This window comes from Rattus norvegicus, chromosome 3, assembly GCF_036323735.1.
Source record: "Rattus norvegicus strain BN/NHsdMcwi chromosome 3, GRCr8, whole genome shotgun sequence".
Lineage (NCBI taxonomy): Eukaryota > Metazoa > Chordata > Mammalia > Rodentia > Muridae > Rattus > Rattus norvegicus.
In genome coordinates this window covers 181,492,795-181,518,889 of record NC_086021.1, presented here as the reverse complement: position 1 = coordinate 181,518,889, position 26,095 = coordinate 181,492,795, and the positions used below count along the sequence as shown (strand labels likewise).

General features: G+C 46.7%; 1 long non-coding RNA gene across 1 annotated transcript; it reads left to right on the top strand.

Moving 5' to 3' along the window:
* Nucleotides 1-688: 688 nt before the first annotated feature.
* Nucleotides 689-6,538, top strand: LOC102550081 (uncharacterized). Its single transcript, XR_352946.5, has 4 exons — nt 689-1,097; nt 2,756-2,888; nt 4,745-4,851; nt 6,134-6,538. It is a non-coding gene; the product is annotated as an uncharacterized LOC102550081 (long non-coding RNA).
* The last annotated feature ends 19,557 nt before the right edge of the window (nt 6,539-26,095 follow it).

Genomic DNA, 26,095 nt, shown 5'->3' with positions numbered 1-26,095 from the left:
CTCTCTCTCTGTTTGTCTGTCTCTGTCTCTCTCTTGCGGGATATAAAATCTCCTGTGTATTTCTCTCTCCCCCATCTCTCTTCTCTCTCTCCTCTCTCTCTGTCTCTCTCTGTCTCTGTCTCTCTCTGTCTCTGTCTCTCTCTGTCTCTGTCTCTGTCTCTCTCTCTCTCTCTCTCTCTCCCTCCCCTTCTGCCTGTCTCTCTTTGTCTTTCTGTCTCTGTCTCTCTCTGTTTGTCTGTCTCTGTCTCCCTGTCTCTGTCTGTCTCTGTCTGTCTCTTGGGGATGTAAAATCTCTTGTGTATTTCTCTCTCCCCCATCTCTCTCTCTTTTTCTGTCTGTCTGTCTCTCCTCCTTCTGTCTGTCTCTCTCCGCCTCCCTGTCTCTCTGACCCTGTCTCTTCTTTTCTCTGTTTCTGTTTCTCTATATCTCTGTCTCTGTCTCCCATGATTGAAAAGGACAAGGTATCATGTCAGAAAAGTGTAGAAGCAATGAGAGCTTTTGAGTTTGGGGGCATTTTGAACATACTTTGTTCTTCTGGTCCCTTTGCCCACTTTCTCCCCAATCCTGCCCAACTCTTGCTGGGCTCTCTCTTCCCTGCAGTGTCCCTTTCTGTCTTGACATCACATGAATGTTAATAGCCTCACTTAAAGATGTCCCCTTTCTCCTAAGACCTCTCTCCCCTCTCCCCGGCTCCTTTCTAGCTTCATGGCTCACACGTCCTAAGCCAGTAGACGCTTTCCCAGCTGAGACATCTTCTGGCTTTCACATCAGTTTTGGAGACATTAAAAAGCTCTTAAATACAATCTTGGACATAGGTGCCAGCCACTACGAAACAGATGTAATTCCCTTAGAGTCGCCAAAGTAGAAAAGAGGACAAAAAGTTAGAGGATGAGAGTGGCCTCTGCCTCTTACAGGTGACCCTTAAGGTATTTGCTGGATGGTCTTATGTGAGACAGAGGAATGTAGCACCTCATGCTGTCACACACAGTGCAGCACAGCTTGTCGTCCTCCGGCTTCAGACTTGGAGAAGGCCTTCCTTTGTGCTCATAAAAGCTTTCAATGTCATTTCCATCCCACAGGCCGGCTTGCTTGTACAGGTAAATGCATTCAGCCTCGCTCCCATTTGTGCAATGCAATTGCTGGGCAAATGACTTGGGATGAGAGCAGGGGCTGGGATACAAGCAGCACTGGTTTTTAGAGCATCTTCTCTTCAGGTGTGGACAGGGGACCACCTGCCAACATCACCTGGGACAGGGGACCATCTTCCAACATCACCTGGGACAGGGGACCACCTGCCAACATCACCTGGGACAGGGGACCACCTGCCAACATCACCTGGGACAGGGAACCACCTGCCAACATCGCCTAGGACAGGGGACCACTTGCCAACATCACCTGGGACAGGGGACCACCTGCCAACATCACCTGGGACAGGGGACCACCTGCCAACATCACCTGGGACAGGGGACAACCTACTTAACATTACTTGGGATGGGGGACTACCTGCCAATATCATCTGGGGCAGGGGACTGACTACTTACTTAGCATTACTCAGAACAGGGGACCACCTGCCCCACATCACATGGGCAAGAACAGTAGAAGGGCTTCTTTGAACCACACATTTCTAGGTCCAAGCTGAAGTCACAGGTTCAGAGTCTACGGAAAACAATGTGATTGTCTGGAATGCACTGGAAGGGGAGGGAGGAGGCAATGTGGCCCAGTGGTGAGTTTCTGGGAGGCTTCACCCTTGTTAAGGTAGAGAATCTTAAAGGTCTCAGTGAGATGCTGAGCTGTGACCTAGAAAGTATGGAGAACTGGCTTTGATTTGACCTCCAGAATTATGTGTGTGTGTGTGTGTGTGTATGTGTGTGCGTACGTGCATGTTCATGTGTATGTTCCTGTGTGTACATGTGTGTGTTCATGTGTATATGTATATGTGTGTGTATTCATGTGCATGTGTTCATGTGTGTGTTCAAGTGTGTGTTCATGTGTGTATGTGCGTGCATGTTCATGTGTATGTTCCTGTGTGTACATGTGTGTGTGAATATGTATATGTGTATGTGTGTGTATTCATGTGCATGTGTTCATGTGTGTGTTCAAGTGTGTGTTCATGTGTGTATGTGCGTGCATGTTCATGTGTATGTTCCTGTGTGTACATGTGTGTGTGAATATGTATATGTGTATGTGTGTGTATTCATGTGCATGTGTTCATGTGTGTGTTCATGTGTGTGTGTTCATGTGTGTATGTGTGTGCATGTTCATGTGTATGTTCCTGTGTGTACATGTGTGTGTGAATATGTATATGTGTATGTGTGTGTATTCATGTGCATGTGTTCATGTGTGTGTGTTCGTGTGTGTGTGTGTGTGTGTGTGTTCATGTGTGTGTGCACACCCAGGTTTTTGCATGGTGAACAGATTTCCTAACACTAAGTTACATTCTCTGCTCTCAGGAGAGAGTTGTTTAACAACGAAAGCTGACTTGGCACGGGTGGGAAGGACTGACTCTGGCCTGTATGTGACTTAGGATGCTGTCATTTGGAATGAACTTTGGGCTTCTGAGACATGGCTGGCTCTCTAGTAAATCATAACGATTATCGATTCCTGTGTAGTCAGTTCCTCTGCCTCATAGGAACTTAAAGTAGTACTGACATTTTATTAGCAGCATCTTTCTTTCTGGTCAGAAGTTCAGGTGAAATATATTTATTTCCTTATTCTTTATGTGTATGGGTGTGTTATCTCCGTGTGCATGTCTTAGGAGTGAAGCTCAACCATGAAATGCCCACCATGGTGGAGAGGGAGTGCAGCCATGAGATGTCCAGCCATGGTGAGAATGCTCATTGAAAACTCCAGCTGATACCTTCAACTTCAGAGGGCTTCTATTGGATATGGTGAGCACCTAACTTGATGTTTTTTCTGTCTGTCCGTCCATCTGTCTGTCTTTGTATCTATCTCTCTTAATAAATAATCTGTCATCTATGTATGTATCTATCTCTCTCAATCAATAATCTGTCATCTATGTATCTCTCTCTCTCTCTCTCTCTCTCTCTCTCTCTCTCTCTGTCTGCCTGTCTGTCATCTACCTGTCACTTTCTAGTTATCCCTTTTACTTTTGCTGGCTATACAGTTAGTAAACTCGTCCATTCAGAACAGAGAGCATGGCTCCCCCAGGTCTCTCTCCAGACCCTACAGAGCACCGGGTAATCCTAAAAGCACACACCAGAGGCCAAGAGGCTCTTTTACAGTTTGGAACCCATGCACCCCTGGCCTGTAATAGTCCATTAGTTAAGCGCTGCTGTTCAGTGCTAGGCCACACAAAGGTGTGCATTCCAGGAGGTAAGGATTATCAGGGACCCCTTTGACTCCCGTGCTCACTTCATGGAAACACTGGTAACCAGGAACAATAGATACCTTCCCAGGCGCTCAAAGCAATACTTCTCCCACTCCCTTCACACGATCTTACAGTAACACAGAGGTCGGTTTTAAACATTTAGAGGCAAGCTGCAGGGCAAACGGGAAAGACTTAGACCATGAGTTCAGAAGGGATCGTAAAAACCGTTAAGAAGCACAAAAGCTGAGGGATTTTTGACAAGTTGTAAAGTGGAGGGGAGGGAGGGGGATGAGAGAAAGAGAAACCGGAGTTAACAGGGGTTTTACAGAAGCAGATGCTGTCAGGGAAAGGAGAGGCTGAGGTGAGCATGGCATGAGAGGTCAAGGTCTGAGGACCCGGAGTTAGAGGCCAGCCTGGGCTACATAGCTGATTTGAGGGCAGCGTGGGCTACATAATGAAATCGTCTCAAAATAACCCAAGTAAGCAAACAGGACAGACTAACCACAGCAGCAAGACAAACTCCATGAAGTTCTAGAGCATTCCCGGAAGGACTGTGTCGTAACCGTGAGGAGCTGAATTAGACAGCGGCTCTATTCAAAGCCGTACGCTCCTCTCTTCTGTGTTCCAGCTCAGGTATGGACATGCTGGGTCCTAGATCCTCAGGCATATTTCCTGAATGCCAGGGTCCAAGTCAATTCAGAGGGGCCAGAAGGAGAGCTGCACAGTGTTGGCTCTGGACACAGGAAGTACGGCAATCCGTGTCTGTCATGTGGCATGGAACACGGGCCTCCAGGGATGACGGGGCTAATACTATTTTCTCCTTTCACTTGCATTGCACGCCGTGTGTGTGTGCGTGTGTGCACGCACATATATGTCCATGTGAGTGTGCGCACTGTATGACTTTTGAAAATGTGACAGGTCCAGCTGCATTCAGCACTCCCCCGGGTGCTCAGCTCTATCCTGAAGCCCAGACATTCGCAGCCTCCAGAAGCCCTCAGCCTGAGTGAGAAGAAGCAGGATAAGTCATCAGAAGTTTGAGTTTTGGGCTGGGGATTTAGCTCAGTGGTAGAGCGGTTGCTTAGCGAGCACAAGGCCCTGGGTTCGGCCCCCAGCTCTGAAAAAAAAAGAAAAAAGAAAAAAAAAAGTTTGAGTTTTAAAAAATGTTAAAACGAGCTGGGTGGTGGAGGCACCCGCCTTTAATCTCAGCACTTTAATCTCAGAGGCAAGCAGACCTCTGAGTTCGAGGTCCGCACAGAGAAATACTGTCTTGAATACTCATCCCCCCTCCCCCAGAAAAAAGTTCAAATGGGTGCTGGTTGTAGGACTAATAGCTATCTTTCCAGGATTTTTAGTTTTACATTGAATTGTACGGATGCGCCCATACTTTACAATGAAATGGCTAATTTCCTCTTTTAGTCCTATTTCAGAACAACGTACCCGGGGTGGAAGAGGACGCAGATCAATCTAAACACCGTCAAAATACACGGCAGTGCCTTCCAGCTGCGCACAGCATGGGCCCACAGGTAGACATCTGGCTTTCATCATTCATGTTTCTTCCCTCCACCCACTTAATAAGTGTGATTTGCACCAGGGACTGTCTAAGGTTTGGGTGACACCTGGACCAGCCTCCTCAGGGCAGGGGTTCCAAGGACAGGCTGGGTGAGTGTCTCCCAGACAGGGTGAGACAAGAGAGCACTGGAATACTCAGGGTGTCTGATCTTGATATAAACTGCAGAAGGTAGAATGCAGACAAGAGGGGACTTCAAGTGGCCAGGGCGAGAGGGCAATTGGTGTTGTCCTGAAATATCCTGACAAAAGCACTTCGGGGACAGAAAGGGTTTAGTTGGCCTTAGTTCCACGTTCCAGGGTCCATTCTTGAGGGGTATAGAGACAGGAACTCAAGTGGCTAGTCACATCGCATCCACAGTCAAGAGCAGACAAGGTCCTCGCTTACTTATTGTCTTTCTGTCTAGGACCTCAAACCAAGGAACAGCGCTGTCCACATTTGGTGGAGGCTATGACGCACCCTACTGAGTTTCCATGTTGGTTTCAGCACTGTGGCCACGGACAGCTGTGTGTGTGTGTGTGTGTGTGTGTGTGTGTGTGTGTGTGTGTGTGTGTGACTGCTTTAATGCAGTATTTCTGAGTCAAAACCAAGACTTGCCAACTAGGATGACTATCATAAAAAAAAGAACGGTGACTCACGCTGGCCAGATTATGGAGGAACTGGACTCATCATGACAGCTAGTTTTAAATGTCAACTTGGTGCAGCAAACTAAAGTCGCCTGGTCTCAGTGGGGAAAAGGGCTGAGCTATTGAGAAACGTTATGCTAAGACAGAGGAGACATGCTCCTATCAGCCAAATAAGAGATTCGTTTCTGGACTGGGAGATGGCTCAATGGGTAAAGGCACTTGTGGTGCAAGCATGAGGACCAGAGTTTGAATCCCTAGAATGTGAATAAAAGCCAGGGCTTAGCATTAGTGTCTGCAATCCCAGCACTCCCACGGGGAGGTAGGGGGTGGGAACAGGCAAGTATTCGGAAGCATAAGGGCTGGCTATTCTTGCTTAACCAGTGGCAGACAATAGACCGTCTAGAACAGGCTAGAAGGCTAGAAGGCAAGGACCAATCCTTCATGCTGTTCTCTGATTTTTGCATGCTGTGGCATGCCGGAATGTATACATGTAGGCACGCTCACGCGTGCACACATACTCACATGTGCACGTACGCACAGGAAGATCCATGTCAGTTTTTCCTGCTAACTTAAGTGACATCTAGATTCCCATGTTAAACGTTTTCTCTGCAGATGCAGGGGCTGGAGCTGAAGCTTGCACACGGCCCATATCAGGAGCAGGGGCCCGAGGCCAACCCACAGTGAAACCTCACATGGCTGGGAAGCGTACATGGGGGCTGTCTGCTGCAGCAGAGCATGGCTTCGGGACCACGCAGGACTGGATTAAAGTTTTGTTTCCTCACGCACTTTCTCCTGTTTCTGAGCCTCAGTTTCTTCCCTGGGAACAGTGCTGCTTATCTTGAGGGCTTGAGTGGACCAGAGACAACAAGGAAAGCACAGTCTGCGCAGATCTGGTACTTAGCTGATGGTGATCGGGCCTGAATATGAAAAAGGAAGTCACAATGACCTTGTGGCTGATGTGTTCAACCTTGGGCTGGAACTACTTTGGAGTTTGGTATAAAGCAAGAGCTAACGGAAGCAAGCCTCCTCTTCTTCATCTCCTAAGAAGTTTGTAATGAAAGGGAATACCCTAGCCTGTACTACCGAGAGGGCTGTGGAATTTGGTGCAGGGTAAAGAGATTCTTTGCAGAATCACGTCAAATCCCTCTTAACATTGAAGTGCTACAAAGCAGTACATTTCGTCTCCCAGGCAACCAACAAACTAGATTCCATTCCAGATCGGGGGGAAAAAAAATCTAAATGTTCTCTGGGGAGGGCTTGAACTTGATGCTCACGTACCAAGGGTCAGCTTTCTCAACTTTGGCTCCAAACCCTGTGTAGACCGATTCAGGCAAAGGTGGGCTCTGCAGTCAGGGTTCAAACATCATCGTGGAACATCTCGTGCTATACTTTCATTTCCAGGCTGGTAACAAGGCCACCGTGAGCCCAAGCTCTGTGTGCACCGCTCGGGCATGCCAGTGAGGGACCTTGAGTTTGTCTGCCTTCAGTGCATTGCTGTTGAAGCTGGGCTCCTGGCTGTGTCTCTGGCCTCTGGCTCCTCCACACCACCTGCATTCTGTGGGCTCATGGGGTGTGGGGCTGTAGGCATCGCAGCTCATTGGCTCTGGATGGCCACGCTCGATAGTCTTCGAGACTCCCATTATTCTCTGCTATTGTCCCTAGTTCCTGTCCCTGCTCTGCGGACCCTCATGTCTCTCTCCCAGGTCCCTTGAAGTGTTATCTGAGGACACCCATCTCAGTTTAATTTTCTGTTACTATGACAGAATACGCTGACCAAAGCTGCTTAGGGTGAGAAGGGTGAGTTTTAGTTCCCAATTCCAGATTACAGCCTACCATACCCAAGAAGTGAGGGCAGTAGGAACTTGAAGCAGCTGATCACATTCACAGTCGAGATCGGAGACAGCATCAATGCCTGCGTGACTGAGTTCAGGGCCCAGCCCATAGAAAGGTGCCGCCCAACTTCAGGGTGGACCTTCCCTCTTCAGTTAACAACTGAGAAAAGTCTCCATGGGCACGTGGGCAGGCCAACCTAATCTGCACAATTCCTCACTGACACTTTTCTCTGGTGATTTTAGATCGTGTCACATTGACCACTGGGGCGCTGACCATTGCACCGCCCATGGTTTGAGGCTCACCGTCTTGTGCATCACTCTGGGCCACCGTGTTTGTTGCATTATAAGATGCTAAGGGCCACGATGGCATGGACAATCAGCCCTTCCCTGCAGCCTCCCCATAGAGACTGTGTCCATATTTCACTCACCCCTGACACTGGCGTGGACCTTTCCAGCAACTGGGCCCCACATTCTGTACACCTAAGTGCTTCCAGGCTACACACTGACCCAACAAATAGTTTGCACCCGGTTCTTGTACTTCGATAAACACTCTTCTATAATGACCCAGGAGTTTTGAATTTAAACTTTGTTACGGTTCAAATCTGAGGAAATTTGTACTTGAACACTTAGTCCCCAGCGAGGGGGTGTTGGGGTGTGGGCCGTTTGGGAGGCCATAGACCATTTAAGGGGAGGAGCCTAGCTGGAGGATGTTGGACACTCAGAGTTAGGAGCGAGGACCTGAGGGTTATAGGCTGCCTGTTTTCTGGCCTGAGTTTTCTTTACTTCCTGGTTGGTGACATTTAACAAGCCACTGCCTTCTGCCACCCTAGACTAAGCCAATCTAGCTGCCATGCCTCCTGACCATGACGGTCGGTACCATCTCAGGACACCCGCCAGAACAAACCCTTCCTCTTAAAGTAGCTCCTGTTATAACAACGAGAAAAGTAGATAATGCAGAGCTTCCGTACTCTGCAGAGTTCACCCCACAGCGGCTTGGGGGGAGCTGCCCTCTGCCCTTTCCCCCACTTTCTGTTATACTTTAATCCTCATCAAGCTTGTATGCGCTGTATCCTAATCAGCTTACATGCGCTGCATCATCAGCTAGTTCGTATGCGCATGCGCGCCAACCGTGAAGGCCAGGCACAACCAAGCTTAACCACACCCCATAAGACAGCCAACTCTGGGTCTTCCCAACCATCATTGTTTGGGACTATAACAAAGACGTTCCTGGGGTTGGGGATTTAGCTCAGTGGTAGAGCGCTTGCCTTGGAAGCGCAAGGCCCTGGGTTCAGTCCCCAGCTCCGAAAAAAAGAACCAAAAAAAAAAAAAAAAAAAAAAAAAAAAAAAAAAAAAAAAGAAAAGAAAGAAAGACGTTCCTGCTGTGTTCAGGTAGCAAGTTCTGAGTCAAACAGCAGAAGGGGCTCCTAGGAGGGTGGGGGCGGGAGGACAAATGAAACAGTTCCAGATGCTTCAGGACGATGTGGCAGTCCACCGAGAGTTTACCCATTCCCAAAGCCCGATCACCTAGAGCACCATGATGCGAGTCATTCTGTGAAATGATGCCTTCCTTGGAGCAGCCCCGGGCTGACCATTGGCTTGAATAGGTTCTCAGCACTTTCATTTCCCGCTAAGGCCTCTATTCACAGCTTCCTTTTATTGAATTTCTCTTTGACATTTTATCAGCAGAAAATGTCTCATGCTTTGCAAACATTTTAAAAGCTACCCCCAGGAGCACCCTAAGCCCGGCATGCTTCCCGGTCTATAAATAAAAGGTCATGCTCAAGCAGAAGGCTACAGCACCCCTGACCCGAACGGTTCTACCTTTACATTCTTCCATAGAACCTTCTTGTGTGTGCGCTTGGTTTTTCCTCTGACCATCTGCCCAACAGCAGAGAGAGCGGCCCCATAGAGGGAGCCTGACATTTCCCGGTGCTCTAGGTTCTTTTTTTTTTTTTAAATTATGCATAGGGACATTTTGTCTGCATCTATGCCTACGTACCACTTGTGTGCCTGGTGCCTCAGCTGAGCCTCAATAGAGTGTTAGATCTCCTAGAACTGGAGTTGCAGATAGTCGTGAACCACTACATGGGTGCTGGGAATCCACCTGTGCTCCTCTAGAAGAGCAGCCAGTGCTCTTAGTCACCGAGCATCTCTCCAGGCTGGTCCCCAGATTTCTTCAATTGAGCACAGTGTGGTTGAAGAAGGTCTCACTCTCTAGATCAAACTGGCTTAGAATCCACTATGGAGTCCAGCCTGGGTTCAAACTGTCAACAGTCTTCTTGCCTTAATCTTCCCAGGGCAGGGGTTGCAGATCTGGTTCAATGGGGCACTTTGACAGAGAAAGTGGGCACTTCAGTGGTTCACAGCTTTGTTTTCTCTCAGTGTTCCAAGAGCTTTCATTTCTAAATGTTAGGAACCGCAATTGCTGGAGGCTGACATTTTCAAATTCTTCTCCAGCAGGACTTCACTTTAGATGGACTGCGCATGTTCACCGAGGTGTCTTTGAAAATTACACATGGTAGTTTCTTCAGCTTGGATTTCAGGGCTTTCTCCCAGCCCCATGAGTGTCTGAAGCCAGAACTGTGGAGACCTGCTGGGTCCTCTTTCCTTCTTGTTATCTCTCTGGAAACAGGGTTTATCCATTTTATGCAGCACGGGATGGCAAACAGCACATTGGTAGTATATTTCCTTGTTCCAGCTAAACTTGCAGGTCTGAGAATGGGCCATCAAGGGTTAGACTCTGTCATACCATGATGCTAATTCTCCATCAACTTGACTGGATTTAAACCCGCTAGTCGACAGCTCTCTGTGGATTCATGACGAAGTTTTCAGAGATCTCAACGGAGGAAGGCCATAAGCTCTCACACTGAATAAAACAAAAATCAAAACAGAAGTGAGCTGAGCACCAGTATTCACCTCTGTCTGCTTCCTGACTGTGGATGATGTGGCGTGACCAGCTGCCTCAAGTGTCACGTCTTCCCACCATGATGGACTGTATCCCCTTTTGGTGTTTTGAGTAGGTCTGACCCGTGTGGCACTATTAGGAGGTATGGCTTTGCTGGAGTAGGTGTGACTTTTTGGGGTAGGCATGGCCTTGCTTGGAGTAGGTGTGGTTTTGTTGGAATGGGTGTGGCCTTTTTGGAGTAGGTGTGGTTTTCTTGGAGGACTGTTTCACTGGGAGGTGGGCCTTGAGGTCTCAGAAGCTCAAGCCCAGACTCAGTGGCTCACAGTCACTTCTTGCTGCCTGCCAATGCAGTTGTAGACCCCTCAGCTCCTTCCCTAGCATGTCTACCTCCATGACGCCATGCTTCCTATCATGATGATAATGGACTGACACTGTGAGCCAGCCCCAAGTAAATGTTTTCCTTTATAAGAGTTGCCATGGTCATGGTGTCTTTTTACAGCAATAGAGCCCTAACTAAGACACACCTTAAACTATGAACAACTCTCTCTCTCTCTCTTTCTCTCTCTCTCTCTCTCTCTCTCTCTCTCTCTCTGTATTATATGCATATGTCAGTACTAGTGCCCTCTGGCTTCAGAGATGGACAGATTCCTGGAGCCAGTATCACAGGCTGTTTAAGCCACCTGATGGGTGTGCTTAAAACCAAACTCGAGTGCTCTGGGAGAGCAGAATGCATTCTTAAATGCTGAGCTCATCTTGAGCTTTCGTTTTTTAGTTTCTTTCGGCCATCTTTCTTGAGGATGCTAACATGAAGGAGAGAACCAAGGGCTCTGTGGGAGGTCGTTTGGGAATAGTGACCGCACCACACTGGAACCAAACTGCCTGGTGAAATGATCTTGCTCAGAAAAGAGCATTTTCCCCCTAAGCCTGCTCAGTTGAATTTTTAGTCTTTCAAAAATGCTGACTGACTCTTCGCTGATACATCCAGGTTCACGTTTCTTTCGCTCTGCCCTATGCTTCTGCACAGGTTCCTGTTCATTCTGAGATGCTCTTGGTACTATGTGTCCGATTTGGAAAGCATGGGGCGTTCTGCTCGGAGTGAAGGAAAATGGGCAGTCATGGCCTCATCTCAATTTGCCTTAATGAGCCATTGCTGTAGCAAATTGGAAACTCGGAGTTAGTATTTCTTCCCTGAAAGTACCTGAAATGCGAATGGGTTCTGGCCTTGACATTTTCTATTTCCCTGGGAATTTTGATCTTTGAAATTTGTGTTTGTTCTGGGCTGTTCAGATGAGGTTGTTCTGGGATTAAAGGAAACTTTAATTCTGATACCGTGCTAATGAGCAAGAGGGTAGAGTGGTCAAAATCAGGGCAGAGGAGCCCTCCAAAGTCCCTGGCCCTATGCACCTGCCTTTGGACAGTGTCTGAGCCAGTGTAGATGTATGGATTAAACCACTCATTTGTACCTGTAAGAATATTTGTGGCATGAACTTGAGCGACTTCAGCCAGGAAGCACTTCATGATTATGGGTTTTAGCTTTTAATAAAGAGAAAAATTAATAGCTCCAATTCTGGGAATAACACAGTGGTGCTATTAAAATATTTGGTGGTTTTATTGAAGGGAAATTAAACCGGTAAATCCCCTTTGAGGGCAATTTGGAAAATCTATTAAATGTGAAAGGCATTTGGCCTTGGAGCCTGCAATTCCACTTCCGGGAGCTGTTGCTGGGGAGAGAACGGCGTTGCTCAAGGTTATGCATTACAGTGTGTCCTCCATGGCGTAATTTAAAGACTCCTAAGTATTCACTAATAAGAGCCAAGCATGTATGTATGTTCAGAAGGATGAAGGGACATCAGGAAGTACAAGTCAGCTCATGAAGCAGTGGCCTCCAGGGTAGCATAGTGAGGGGAAGAGGTAGAGGGTGGGATGAGGAGTGTGGTGCTCTGTCTTCTGCACACACACACACACACACACACACACACACACACACATACACACACCACATATACTACACACAAACACACACCACACATACATGTACTATGCACACACACAAAAGGATACCACATATACACAAACACATATACCATACACACAAAAATACATACCACACACACACACACACACACACACCACAAAAACACATACCATATACCACATACACATACGCATTTATGCATGTGTGTGCACACACACATACACTCTCCTCACAAACACCTCCCCTCCACATGCACATACATGCACATACACATGTGCACACACACACCACACACACACACACACACACACACACACACACACACACACACACACACACAAGTGCATGGGAGAGTCTCTGGACGTCTACAGAGTCTTGGAAGTGGATAAATCTGTGAGCATGAGAGGCAGCCCATCTGACTCCCTTTCATTCTCTTTATCCCAATTTCGTCTTCCTTTTTTTTTTTTTTTTAAATTTTGAGACAGGATGTTATTCAGCAGCTCAGGCTATCCTGGAACTCACTCTGTGGATATTGGCTCACTCAGGGTGAGTGATCTTTTTTTCTTTGCCTCACATGTATGGGGACTATGCTGTCTTGGGTTTTAAATTTTAAAAAAGATTATATTTATTTTGTTTTGTGTGGATTGGTGTGTGCCTGAGTGTATGTTTACCATGTGTGTTCAGGTGCCCTTGGAGGTCAGAAGAGGGCATCTGAGTCTCTGGAACTGAAGCTACTGGCAGTTGTGAGCCACTGTATCTGGGTACTAAGAGTGAACATGGTCTCCCAAGATAGAAGTATGTGCTCTTAACTACACAACTGACTCTGCAGCCTGAGCCATTCCAATAACCGAACTCTGGTTTTGCCAGCTTAGCTCAGAAATGACACTAAGTACATTCATATTTATTGGAATGACCTTGGTTCATGCTGCTGGCTACCTTAGTGGCTAAGGCTTGAGTACTGGAGGGATTGTCAAACAAAATGAACAGGAACACAGTAGAGAGGAGCAGAGCATGCCTGCTCTGGCATTGTGTGATATCTCGGGTCAAACCCTAACAAGTTGCACTGTAAAGTAGTTTAAAAGGATAGACCAGCTGTCATTTTGACCCAGGAATTGGGGGCAGGGTTAATTCATTCTTAGTCTTATCAAAGACAACATCCCTGCAAACAATCATTCCACTTCCTCTCCCTCTTGTCCCTTCACATCCCACATCCTCAAATTCTGATGACTGTACTTTCAGAATACATGACAAATGACCATGTCTACCCCACTGGCTATTCTTTGCATATGTAGGAAACTTTCCAACTCATGGACACTTGTGCTGTGTGTGGCACTCTACTTAATATCCCTATATAGTCCTCCTCTTCAGCTTTGTGAAACTGTCAGGGATTTATTCTCTTACGAAAATCGCCACTCTCATCACCTTCCAGCATCATGGATCTCCTCTTCCTCTCCCAGTAAGGTTCACCCCCAACGGATATGCTTTGGAAGTTTGCCTACTTCTTATTGTTACAGTCTCTTTTCCAAGAAGAAAGTGGGGTTAATGGATGATGATTTCTTCTTTTAATGTCATGGAACCGGAGTCACAGATGGTTGTGATCTGTGTGACATGGGTGCTGGGAACTGAGTAACTCTTGTCTTCCGCAAGAGTGGCTGTGGCCTTAACTGCTGAGCCACCTCATCAATCCCACAAAGGCTTTTGTTATCTTCATTTCACAGATGAGGCAACAGAAGTCCAGAGTGAGTAAAGACTTTTCTCAAGGCCATTTAGTTAACAGCTGTTAGACCTTCCAAAGGATGTATGTAGGCTCTTTCATTCCCATGGCAGGCAGAAGAACCAGAATCCAGGAGGCTCAACCCAGGGCAACAAAGTCAAGAAAGCTGCCCAAGTGAGGGCTTTATTTTGCAAGCTGTTCAAGTTGTGTCACCGGGGGTCAGTCATCACAGACAGACAGAAATTATTGTCAGTATCTATCTCCTACAAAATCACCAACCACGAGATATGAGAATTTCCCAATAGGAAACTTAACATTTTGCATTTTGGTGATTGTCTTAGTTAGGGTTTTATTGTTGTGAACAGACGCCATGACCAATGCAAGTTTTATAAAGGACAACATTTAATTGGGGATGGCTTACAAGTTCAGAGGTTCAGTACATTATTATCAGGGCAGGAACGTGGCAGCATCCAGACAGGCATGGTACAGGAGGAGCTGAGAGTGCTACATCTTCATCTGAAGGAAGCTAAGAACAGACTGGGCATCCTCAGGCAGCCACAAGCCCATCCCCACAGTGACACACTTCCTCCAACAAGGTCACACCTTCTAATAGTGCCACTCCCTGGGCCAAATATATGCAAACCATCACAGTGATGTTGTGTGTGTTATTCATGTATGCATCTGTGCTTACCTATGCCATCATGTGTGGAGCTACAGGTTGCTAAACATCCAGACATCTTCCTTAATCCTCTTTCCATTGTTTTTGTGTTTTTGTTTGTTTGTTTGTGGGGTTTTTTTGTTGTTGTTTTTTTATTTTGAGATAGGATCCTTTACTAAGCCCGGATTTAACTGTTCCAGCTAGACTGGCTGGCCATGGAACCCTCTGGATGACCTGTCTCTGCCTTCTCAGTGCTGGGCCTGTAAATGGACATTACTAAGATTCACTTTTCTGTAGGTTCTGTGAACCAAACTCAGGTCCTCAAGCTTGTGTGGCAAGTGCTTAATCAACTTTACAGGACAGTGAAAGTTTTAGATGAGTGTCTTGGTTTCCCAAACTCACACACACACACACACACACACACACACACACACACACACACACACGCAAGAGAGAGAGCGCAAGTGAGCTTGTGAAATTTTCCAATGCAAACCCTTAATGTAACAGTGCTCAGACTGTTACATTTCCTATACAGTAAATTAGCCTAAACTTCCTCTTAACATCAGATTGTGTGACACAGGAACTGGGACAAATAATGAACCAATTTCTGCAGGAAATCCCTTAGCAAATTCTTCAACACAAGTAAGCAATCAAGCAGTCACCACAGAAGTAGGTAAGTGAAAATCACCAGGGCCTCTGTCAGATAGGTCCTCAGAAGGGAGACTTCTGCAGGCTTTGAAGATATCCATGTGTGTAGCTTGCTTGCCCTTGAGAGGTAATTTGACTACAGGGATTAATATATAATCTAGCATCAAGTTGGCTGAAAGCATTGGGATTTGGAGTCTATGATGGTTTATTTTGGTTATCAACTTGATACATCTGGAAAGTGGGAACTTCCATTGAGGAATTGCACCCATCAGATTGGCCTGTAGGCATACATGTCTGTGGGACATTTTCTTCATTGTTGATTCATATAGTGGTGACCAGCCCACTGTGGGCAGTGTCATTCCTTTGAAGGTGGTCCTGAAGTGTATGAGAAACTTACCTGAGCAGCCCAGAGGAAGCAAGGCAGTAAGCAGCATTCCTCCATGATCTCTACTTCAGTTCCTGCCCTAAGCATCTACCTTGACTTCCTTCAATGATGAACTGGAGCTGGTAAGCTGAAATAAACCCTTTCCTCTCCAAGTTGCTTTTGGTTAGAATGTCTTATTATGGTAATGGGGAGCAGACTAGAGCAGGCTTTGAGCAGAATTGTTTTGATTTCTTGATTGCCTACTTGTGGTGGAAAGCCTGAGAGATGAGGCTTTCAGAGGAGGGTCCTTTTACCACACCCACACAAAAAGATCTGCAAGTTTCTGAGGTCTGTGCTTTTGTTCTATTGTTCATGGCAGGTAGGAGGAGAGCCAGCTCTGGAAAGATGGTCATGATTTAAACTGCTTCTGTATTTGTCCCGGTTCTACAACTGTGATGAAACACCATCACCAAAATCAACTAGAGAGGGTGACAGGGCCATACCCACTGGAAACAGAGAGTCATGGAGCCCAGACAGCTGCTTGACACAGGTCCAGCAGAGCTGAGCTGATTGCCACAACCGCTGTCTTCTCTCTAACCTTCGGGTTTTGGTCTCTGTATTGTGTCTTATTATGGTTGCTGTATCATTGGGGACTTTCTGCATTATGATTCTTTTTATGTCTTCCTGAGAAAAACTATGCCTGAGCCTTTTTAGGAAAATCCTAAACTTAACTGTACCTGGCCACTATTTGGAAGTCTTCCTTATGCCCTGGAGATCACTAAGCACAGATAAGCAGAGCTAGATGAGGCCATTACTCCTGGAATCTGTCTGGGGTCTCTGCCCCTGAGCAAACTCAAGCAGCACAATTGATGCAGGGCAAACAGAGGCAACTGACAAACCCTGACTGACCAGGAGAACAGGTCACAGATTCAAGGTCTCTTTAGTATAGGCTAGTGGTCTCTAAAAACATAGTTTGAAAATAGGGTGTCATACAGGGTACGCTCTTGAAGGAATAAAACTCAGTAAATAGATAGAATGACTAAAAGAAGATTTTCCTATTTTAAAGCATAGATGTTAAAACATACAGTAAAAAAAGTTAGCTATTAGTATTTGCTGCCACCGCCATGCCATTCAGACTGAGGAGGACCTGGAAACTCAGGGGCCACATGAGCCACATGAGCCATGTGAGCCACAGCCACGCTGGAGGCATACGTTACCACGACAAATATCATCCAGGTTACTTTGGGAAAGCTGGTATGAGGCAATTCCACTTGGAGAGGAGCCAGAGCTCTACCTAGCTGTCAACCTGGATAGATTATGGACATCGGTCAGGGAGCAGACATGTGTCAATGCTGCAAAAAACAAGAGCAGAACTGCTCCCATCCTTGATGTTGTGCAATTGGGCTACCACAGAGTTCTGGGGAAGGGAAAGCTCCCTATGCAACCTGTCATTGTGAAAGCCAAAGTCTTTAGCAGAAGAGCTGAAGAGAAGAGTAAGGGTGTGGGTGTGTCCTGGTGGCTTGAAGCCATCCCAGAGGTAAGTTAAATGCTAACATTTTCAAAGAAATAAAAAAAAAAGACTGGTTCAGATATTTTCTGTTTGTCTGGAGTGCTTTCAAACAACAAACACTGCCAGCCTAAAAGCAGGCTGTCATATAGTAAATGTGTTTACTTTGGAAGAGATATTCTTTAGATTCTTTGAATTGGAGTTACAGGGCTGATAAGAATAATCTGTTCTGTTTCTATTTTCTCATTGTGACTGAACTCATAACCCTGGACATGTAATGAGAAACAAATACTCCGCACCACTGGGATAATCACTAGTCTTTACTCTGTGGAACGGGCATAAATAAAGAAGCACTTAGGGGCTGGAGAGATGGCTCAGCGGTTAAGAGCACTGACTGTTCTTCCAGAGGTCCTGAGTTCAAATCCCAGCAGCCATATGGTGGCTCACAACCATCTGTAATGGGATCCGATGCCCTCTTCTGGTGTGTCTGAAGACAGCTACAGTGTACTTATAAATAAATAAATGTTAAAAAAAAAAAAGAAACACTTGGTTGCTAGTCAGTCAGAGGAGCGAAAATGGCCTGGTGGCCAACAAGTCAGAGACAGAAGACCTTGTTGCTAGAAAGTCAGCTTTGAGATTTCCCCTGACCATCTCACTTGGCCCACTCTTTCTCCTTGCCGCCAACTCTGTATCTTCCTTACAGGCTGTCCTGTCAGCAAAGACCCTCCAACTCTCTTCTCCGTACCAGAGAAGATACTTGGCAAAGGGGAAAATACTTATTTGGTTTAACTTTCATATCACTGTTCATCTCTGAAGGAAGTCAGGGCAGGAACTCAAGCAGGGCAGGAACCTGGAGGCAGGAACTGATGCAGAGACCATGGAGGGGTGCTGCTTACTGGCTTGTTCTCCATGGCTTGCTCAGCCTGCTTTCTTATAGCTAAAAGTGAGGTCCACCAGCCCAGGGGTATTCCCACAAATGATGGGACTTCCCCCTCCCCCATCGATTAGTTGCTTGATCAACCTTACTGAGACATTTCTCAACTGAGGTTCCCTCCTCTCAGATGACTTTAGTGTGTATCAAGTTTACGTAAAATCAGCCAGGCAGAGACCAAGATGTCTTTTGGGTGAGAGATTTATTAGGAGAGCTGTTAATTGACCAGACAGTCAGATAACAGACAGAGGCACTGCAGGGTCTCCAAGGACTGAATGTTAGAGTGCAGGAGGGTCCTATGGGTTTCAGAGGAAGTTGGGGAGATCCTCTGCCATGTGGTTGTTTAGTAGTCCATGGTACCAGCCTCAGTCAGGCTGTCTCTGAGTCAGCCATGTGGATGGATAGAGCAAGAATATAGAAAGACAACTTATTGTAGCTCTGGAAACCAAATTACTGTAGTTTGGGGCGTAATGACAGAACAACCAATGGTTGCAGTGTTGCCCTGGGTAACACTGTTGCAATAATGGTGTTGCCCTGGGTAACACTGTTGCAATAATGGTGTTGCCCTGGGTAACACTGTTGCAATAATAGAGTTGCCCTGGGTAACACTGTTGCAATAATAGAGTTGCCCTGGGTAACACTGTTGCAGTAAATCCACAAACCCAATAAGCCTGTGCAAAAGACACACAACTCAGTTACAATAGTTATAAGCTGAACACCTAGGTTGGGCAGGTTCACCTCTACACTACTCTATTCCTCAGCCACGAGATCCTTGCTGGTCTCAGCTTCTTCAGGCCAGGTGGTTCTGCTCCATCTTCCTCCCGCCTCTTCTTCCTCATCTCTTACCCTTCCTCCACTCTCTAAAACCTCTAGCCCCACCTTTCCTTTCCACTGCCCAATCACTCCAGCCTTTGTTTGATCAGTTAGAATGGGGAAAAGGTTCACACGAAATCACCTGAGTATGTGATCTACTCCTCGACAGGGCAGCCCCTCTTGAGGAAGCCGAATTAACATCAGAATATGAACAGCCCCAGGGCAACCCACAGCATGCCATTAATCATTCTTTAACATTTAGCATGTGTACCCCAGACTGTAATATGCATGTGTGTGTATGTATGTATGTGTACATTCACAAACATGTATGTATCTACTCAGAATAGCTGAATGGCAAAAAAGCATTCTTTTTAGCCTGGTCTGTGGTTGTGACACCCTGGCTCTCTTTGGGTGCCTGTCGTCTTCTGTATGGGTTGTGCTGCGTGGTCTGCGTCCGTCTGCCTGTTGTTCTGTGGTTTTCTGCTTGTCCAGTTGGAGCCATTGTGTGATTGCACTCAAGCCCTGTCAGAGGATGGCAGGGATAGCTCTTCATCTCAGGAGACAGCTTCTGTCAAGTGTCCTCTCTCCCAGTTTCTAGAACCTGCTACTTCCATTTCCCCAATGGTCCTTGCTGGGCCTGAACCACTTCCCGATTCCTGTCTGCTTCCCCTAGCCATGGCCACGCTTTTGCCAGCTGGTCCTTCTTCAGTCCTCTTCAGTCAGCTCTCTTGAGTGTTGTTTGTCTCACAGCTGCATTCTCAGTGAAGCACCGGAGCCCAAAATCACCAGGGTTGAGGAACTTCAGATCAGGGAGAGCAGAGGCTCTAGAATCTAAACTTGAACTAGAACCAGAAAACCGTTGTGTTCTCCTGGAAGATTTTCTTGAAAGTAACTTAAATAATATACCCCTTAATGAAGGGGCTAAAATTTAGATTCTTTGCTCCTCCTTGTGCATGCGTGTGCACCTGCATGCATGTGTGTGCATCTGCATGTATTGGGTATATGTACATGTGTGCATATATGCATGTGTGTACATGTGTGTGTACCTTTGTGTGTGTGGCATGGGGTGTGAGTGGAGGAAGGCTAGAGATTGATGTCAAGTGTCTTCCTCTACCATTCTCCATCATGTTTTGAGCCAGGGTCTTTCACTGAACCTGAACTCATCAGTTGGCTAGACTTGCTGCCAGGAAACCCAGACATCTAGCTGTCTCTGCCTCATAGCTCTGGGGTTCCAGGTCACATGCAGCCTTTTATGTGAATTATGGGTATCCCAGCTCAATCCCCCATGCTTGTGTGGCAGCCCTTAACCCATGAACCATCCCCCTTGCTCCGTTCTCGTCTTAAAATAATTGTACAAATCCACAAGAAAGAGAGGAATAGGGCCATGTCACAAGTCCCATGCTTGAGGGGAAAGATGGTTGAGGCTTGGCATACAACTGTGATCTCACAGGGTTAGCCTTCTCTTTCTATGGGTGGTAGCTTAAGTTCAGCCACCACAGTTTGAACATAATTGGAGGAGAATTTGCATACGTATCGAATAGGTACAAAGTAGTTTCTTGTCATAGTTCCCAAACAATACAAGGTGTCAACTGTTTGCATAGCATTTACATATTAGGCATTATTCTTAGCCCAGAGATAGCTTAAAGCGTGTGGGAGGGAGTGCATAGGTTATATGCAAATATTTTGCCATTTACCATTTTGTATGAAAAACGTATTCATCTTTTGTGTTTCCTTTTTTTAAACGAACACTTGACTTTTAAAGGAATTTCTTTCTCTCCCTGTCTGAGTGCCTGTAGGTCAGAGGACAACTTGTGGGGGTCAGTTCTCTGTGTGAGTTCTGGGGAGCAAAATCAAGTCATGAGGAAGTATCTTTACCCGCTGGACCATCTCGACACTGCTTTTAGCTCGTCTGTTTTATGAGACAGAGTTCAGGCGATCCTTGAGCCTACTGTGTATGTGTCGTGAACTCCTGACCCACTAGCCTGTACCTTCAAAGGACGGGATGGTGGACCGTGCCCAGCTCAGTTTGGATTTTGGTATCCACAGGGGTCCTGGGTCTAACCCTCCATATTTTCTGAGGAGTAACTATACCTATTTTGGCTACAATTATAACCTTTTATTAATAGGGAATTCCAAAATGTTCAGTTCATTCTATTTGTGTGGTTGGTGCGTGTCTTAGTTAGGGTTACTGTTGTTGGGATGAAACACCATGACCAAAGGGACTTGAAGAGGAAAGGGTTTATCTGGCTTATACACGTGTCACAGTCCGTTGAGGGGAACCAAGGCAGGAACTCGCACAGGGCAGAAGCTGATGCAGAGACCATGGAGGGGTGCTGCTAACTGGCTTGCTCCTCATGGCTGGCTCAGCCTGTTATTATAGAACCCAGGACCATCACCCCAGAGGTGTCCCCACCCACAATGGGCTGGACCCATCATTTACTAATTAAGAAAATGCCCTATAGGCTTGTCTGCAGCCTGATGTTCTGGAAGCATTTTCTCCACTGAGGTTCTCTCCTCTCAGATGACCGTAGCTTATGTCAGGTTGACATAAAATAAACATTGATATCTACTATATTTTTTCCTGCAGGCAAAATATATTTGATGGCTTCAAAATGATATCTGTGAAACTATTCCTAAAACTCAATAGTATTGGCAGAAGAATGTTGAATCACACTATTTTCCACAGCTCTGTAATGGTTTGTCTTTTGGTTTCATGCATTCATCATGGGGTGGCAGGGGTCTTGGCTAACAGTTAGAGCTGGGAGAGGTCCTGATTTCAGTGCCTGTGTCATCTGGAAGGTCACAAAGCAGCTATCACACACTACCTCTGGTGTAAGAAGCATCTTTTTTCTGCTTGTAGCCTATTGGCTGGGACCAGTCACATGACTAATTCACTGTCAGGAGATTAGGAAATGAGAAGTGAGTATTTGGTCACTGAACCTTTTGAAGAAGCTCTTACTTTTGATGGTTTAAAAACTAGGTTTTGGGGTTGGGGATTTAGCTCAGCGGTAGAGCGCTTGCCTAGGAAGCGCAAGGCCCTGGGTTCGGTCCCCAGCTCCGGAAAAAAGAAAAAAAAAAAAAAAAAAAAACTAGGTTTTACTCTGTAGCCCAGGCTAGCCTTCAGGCAACCTTCCCCTCATTTTCCTGGGTGCTGGGAGCACAGGTGTGTGTCCCCATGTTTGCTTTGAAGCAGGATTTTAAGCTGTACCTGAGAACAGAAATGTTCTGAAAGGAAGCTCTTTAATTCACTGTAACTTGGAAAAACTGTATCAGTGGGAAAGTTAGGGACTATTACTTACAGATGGTGTGTCTCACAACAGGTCACGACAAAGCAGTGTGCCCCACGTTAACGTGCTTAGCATTAAGAACTGTTAGACTTCACTACATACCAGAATGTCCCCATTTAGAATGCGAAGTAACAGTACACTGGTCCCAAGATGTAAGTCATCCTTCATCCCTCCATCTGTCCTCCCATCTATTTATCCATCCATAATCATCGATTCACTTCTGATATATCAATCAATCATCAATCCATTCACCATCCATCAATCTATTCACTATCCACCCATCCATCATCTACCCATCCATTTACCATCCATCCATCCATCCACCATCCATCTATCCATCCACAATCCATCCACCCATCCATCCATCATCCATCCATCTATCCATCCATCTGTCCATCAATCTGTCCATCAATCCATCCACAATCCATCTATCATCCATCCATCCATCCATCCATCCATCCACTATCTATCCATCCACCCAAGAAATTGCTACAAATGTGCTAAACATTGTGGTAAGCCAAAAGATGTGAAACCTAAGGAGACCAACACTGTTCCCGCCTTCAAGGTACCTAGTTCACTGAAATGAAGGATGGTAACACATCTGCTTGACAAATATTGAACCCATCACTGAGGGAAAGGATTTCAAGCCAAGGAATCCTCAGTTTTGCCTCAGTAGCTGCTCCTGCTAAGTGTCTCATCTACACGTGATATTTGTCCTATAATTTGATACTGTGATCTGAGAGTTTTTTCAGAAACAGGGGCTACCTTATTCATAAAGAACTTCCCCTTGGAGACTAGGGAAATGGTGACATTTAATATTTACACTGTATTTCTTAAGTTTGGCTACCAACTGTGCTCCAGACATCGGTTAAGCGTTAAATCATTCTCTTTCAATTGCAGTTTGCCAAGCTATCGCTGGGTGTTTTAGCTGACTCCTGGACTGTCTGCCATTCTTCTCTCTAGTCTTCTAACTCCTGTGATTTTAGTCACTGTGGGAAGATCAGCACCAGGCTTGTTTATCCCCAAGTTGTAAGGAAGAGTGAAAAACCTTGAACATAAGCCCTGCTCTGTCCCAGTTGTTCCCAGGCTCATTGCTTATAACAGTGCCACACTTAGCACTGTTACTAAGCCCGTTTTTTTCAGGTATAGATAGTGAGCGAAAGAGAGAGAGAGACAGAGACAGAGACAGAGAGAGACAGAGAGAGAGACAGACAGAGAGAGAGAGAGAGAGAGAGAGAGAGAGAGAGAGAGAGAGACTAGAATTTATTCCTAGGGTCGGGATGAGCCCAGGCTGAGAGCTGAGCCTCCCTGAGACTTCTTGGTCCCCTTTCTTGCATTATCATGTGACCCTGCCCATTTCTAGAACTCAGACAGAACCTGAGTAGGATTGGCAGAAGGAAAAAGACACAAAGGGACAGTGCAGACTTTTATTCTTAGGGAGGGAGGACCCAGAACCCTGCAGGTGGTGCTGTGTCTCTCTGTAAGGATCAAAGTTTACAGGCTGGGGCAACAAAGGGCAGAAAACGATGAGGGATAAAGGAGTTTGAAAAGTTTCCTAATTTGGCCTTCAGTTGGCTGTTGCTAGGGTAACCAGCCAGTAGTCAGCTAACGAATGCCAGGTGATCGATAAGCATCTCCCATCACCGGGGATCGATAGGGCCAGGAGGGAAGAATCTAGAGAAACAAGCTATTTTAGTTCCAAAAACCAAATTACCGTCACTGGTTAACCGAAATGAAGGTGCTTTACAAAAATGGCGTAGCCCCCACTAACACTCTGAGCCCACTGTAAGCTATGGTTTTTGGTGGGGAGCCTGAACCCTTTGAGGGTCTTGTGTTCCCTCACAACCCCAGCAAGCACAAGGGTGATGCTTCACTCTGGTCTTGGAGGAAAGGTTCCCACTGTAGATGGGATTGTCTGGCTGAGCCATTCACAGTCTATTCAGAAACCCTGCTCTGTAATTGGCTCGCCACCCACAAGTCTTCCCTTCTGTAAAGCTAATTTGGGAAGCAGAGTTTTCTTCACCAGCAGGAAGAAAATCCCTGGTGATTAGAAAATGCAATTAGAATCCCACTGTGGGGGATACTGCGGCTGGGTTTTGAGGGGGTCGCTCTCCAGGACGGGAGAATGTAGTGGTGAGGCAGGGACAAGTGCCCCAGGCAAGACCTTCTGTGACCCATAGTCTGTCTGAGGTTCAGAAACGGAAAGAATGCCCTTTCAGAGGCTCATCAGCTTGGTCCGTTTGACACAAAGCAGCAAGATTGCCTTGGAGCCAAAGATTGTTGAAATTAATTGACTGGGGTAATGCACATAACTCGTTATAAAAGGCACACTAGACGCACAATTTAATAAAAGCTGCTCCCCATTCAACTGCAGAGACCTCCTTGCAACCCAGCTGGCGGCCTGGCTTAGCATTTGCATTTGAGTTTAAGGATTGTTGAATAAACTCAGTCTGATCCTGGGCTCCGATCTCTACCTAGTTGTGGGTCTTGCAGGGCTGCTGGGAAAGCGAACTGAACTGAGGACTTCCAGCAGAAAACCGGAGTGGCGGAGTGGCGGCGGGGGGTGGGGGGGATGAAATTTTCTTTCTGTAGGCTGGCATTTGCGAGGGTGCGAGCTTTCTGTTTGCTTAGCCAAGAAGGGAGTGGGGTGAGGATCCTGACCTGGAGTTGGAGTTCTGTAGAGATGTCATGCAGTCCTATGGCAGGGAGAAAGAGTTGGGGAGAGAGAGGAGGGCCTGGGGAGGGAGAGAGGGAGGGAGGGATGGAGGGAGGGAGGGAGGAAGGGAAGGAGGGGGAGGAACACAAACACACACAGAGAGAGAGAGAGAGAGAGAGAGAGAGAGAGAGAGAGAGAGAGAGAGAGAGGAGGGAGAAGTGCCCCACGCAAGACCTTCTGTGACCCACAGGGTGTTCGAGGTTCATAACCCTTTCAGAGGTTCCTCAACTTGGTCCATTTGGAGGGGTGGGGAGAGTGGAGGAGGGAGGGGTGGGGAGACCGGGGAGGAGGGAAGGGTGGGGAGTCAGGGAAGGAGGTGAAAGACCCCCAAACTTGGGGAGACTCTCGCTCCAGTCACGGGTTGGGGTACCCCCAGGAAACACGAGAAGCTGGTCTTGATGTAATCAGCAAGAGGCAGTTTTATTTACGAGATCTCGGGCTGACACGTATCCCACACAGGAGATTGAGTCAAGCCCCGAGCCTCTCTAGGCAGGAGCTTATATAGGGAAAACCAGGGGTTTCGTGTGAATACACATAATTGGCTAATACAAAGGGTGCACAGTTACTTTTTGGCACGGAATTGCATTAACAAAGCATTCTAGCATCTCAGCAATATGGGTAGGGTGACTTATTTCACTCAGCAGGGGGATGACTCATCTTTAGGGAGTGAAGGAAGGGGAGGGGGTGGCTCCAGATGGCCAGTGTCCTTGGGGGCTGATAGCCGGGCCTGTGAGCCCTATCTCAAATTCTCTCGGGCATGTCAGGACTTTGTTCATGACTAACTTTTTGAAATTTAACTCTTCAGAGGGAAGGGTAGGGGGAGAGTGGAAGAGGGAGGGGTAGGGGGAGAGTGAAAGAGGGAGGGGTGGGGAGAGAAGGGAGGAGGGAGGGGTGGGGAGAGAGGGGAGGGGAGAGAATATATGTGAATATTAAGATTAACTGTAAAGCCCAACCAACTCCAGTTTTTTGTTTTGTTTTGTTTTTGTTTTTGTTTTTGTTTTTGTTTTTGTTTTTGTTTTTGTTTTTATGAGAAGACACTCCAGGGGTTAAACTCCATTTCCAGGAGGAAAACCACAGAGTCCACTTGAGCAAACATCCTATGGTAGCCCCCTTACCCCCAGCAACAGCCAGTCAGGCTACAGCAGCAGGGCCAAGGTCCATGTAGACAACCTAAGACATCCTGCAGGAAAGAGATAACCTAGGCATCCCATGTGTCAGGTGGTT